This window comes from Oncorhynchus masou, chromosome 9, assembly GCF_036934945.1.
Source record: "Oncorhynchus masou masou isolate Uvic2021 chromosome 9, UVic_Omas_1.1, whole genome shotgun sequence".
Taxonomy (NCBI): domain Eukaryota; kingdom Metazoa; phylum Chordata; class Actinopteri; order Salmoniformes; family Salmonidae; genus Oncorhynchus; species Oncorhynchus masou.
In genome coordinates, this window is record NC_088220.1 from 69,216,702 (window position 1) to 69,218,781 (window position 2,080).

Genomic DNA, 2,080 nt, shown 5'->3' on the forward strand with positions numbered 1-2,080 from the left:
TTGAGTCACTGGATTACAAAAAAGGGTAAATAAATAGTAAAGAACAGTTCAAATCCTTGCGACTCTTATGATTCTCATTTATGTTATTATGCTGATTAGTTGTATTTGGATTACAAATGTTTTTTTGTTGTTGTAGATTAACACCATTCAGGTTGATCCTGTCAGGCTGACCTGAAGGAGGTAGTTGTGATTGACAGCCCCACAATCTCCCGCCTCCAAATTCCTGCTCTCCAGAAGATGGACAATTCGCTCCAAACATCTGGAACTGGTTTACTAATGGGGCCATCCGCAGAGGGCCAAACTCTCAGAAAATCACTTTTGCTCTTCTTTCTCTTTATCACTCTCACACACAACCTATTTTGCTCCTTGGTTGGCTAAAATGTATCTAAAAGAGTATAAACTGAAGCAAAATCACTAAGGAAATATACTGTCTAGTTGATCCTAGCAAGCCATACTTTTCCTGAGCAGGATGTTGTCATATAGATGTAATCTGGAGGAAACCTTTTGTTGAGTCAGAATTGTTTTGGTACACGGTTCTCTTAGAATTTCAAAGAAATGTGCTTTGGCAACCACTGCAAGGGGCTGAGGGGACACCTGAATGCTCTGTGTCTCTGAGGAGGAGCACACAATGGAACACTCTCAGAGCAGAGATCTGTGGAGTTACAGCCAGCCGCCATTACATTAAGTCAACCGCTCTCCTCCTTCTCATCAGCTTCAGACATTAGTCCACAGTTACACTTGTTCCAGGCAGGGAGCCATGCATCTGACCGCTTGTGTTTAAGGACCTCTCGAGACCACTAGTGTGTGTTTGTGTGTGTTTACAGGCAGAGTTCAAAGTAAATAAAAGGAAGGAAGTTAGGCAGCATGTGAAAGTAAATAAAGTGATGTATTAGGCACTGAGGAAGACATAAGTGCTATTGTTACAGGACACATCCTGTGAGTCAGTACAGCAAACTAAAAGTAATCATATGAATCCAGCTCTATGAAATACAGGGAATTCTGTGAAATTGTGAAACCCTGGTGGAGTGACGACAGTGGGCTTTAAGTGTGGTGTGTGTTGAAACCCAGACAATGTACATTACCATTCAAAAGTTTGGGGTCGCTTGGCAATTTCCTTGTTTTTGAAAGAAAAGCAATTTGTCTATTAAAATAACATGAAATTTATCAGAAATACACTGTAGACATTGTTAATGTTGTAAATGACTATTGTAGCTGGAAACGACTGATTTTAATGGAATATCTACATAGGCGTACAGAAGCCCATTATCAGCGACCATCACTCCTGTGTTCCAATGGCATGTTGTGTTAGCTAATCCAAGTTTATGATTTAAAAGGCTAATTGCTCATTAGAAAACCTTTTTGCAATTATGTTAGCAGAGCTGAAAACTGTTGTTCTGATTAATGAAGCAATAAAACTGGCCTTCTTTAGACTAGTTGAGTATCTGGAGCATCAGCATTTGTGGGTTCGATTACAGGCTCAAAATGGCCAGAAACAAAGAACTTTCATCTGAAACTCGTCAGTCTATTGTTGTTCTGACAAATGCGAGAAATTGCCAAGAAACTGAAGATCTCGTACAACGCTGTGTACTACTGCCTTCAAAGAACAGCGCAAACTGGCTCTAACCAGAATAGAAAGAGTGAGGCGCCCCGGTGCACAACTGAGCAAGAGGACAAGTACATTAGTGTGTCTGGTTTGAGAAACAGATGTCTCACAAGTCCTCAACTGGCAGCTTCATTAAATAGTACCCGCAAAACACCAGTCTCAACGTCAACAATGAAGAGGCGACTCCGGGATGCTGGCCTTCTAGGCAGAGTTCCTCTGTCCAGTGTCTGTGTTCTTTTGTCAATCTTAATCTTATTTTTTTACTGGTCAGTCTTAGATACGGCTTTTACTTTGCAACTCTGCCTAGAAGGCCAGTATCCCGGAGTTGTACACTATCGATAAGAAATATACAGTGCCTTATGAAAGTATTCGGCCCCCTTGAACTTTGCGACCTTTTGCCACATTTCAGGCTTCAAACATAAAGATATAAAACTGTATTTTTTTTGTGAAGAATCAATAACAAGTGGGACACAATCA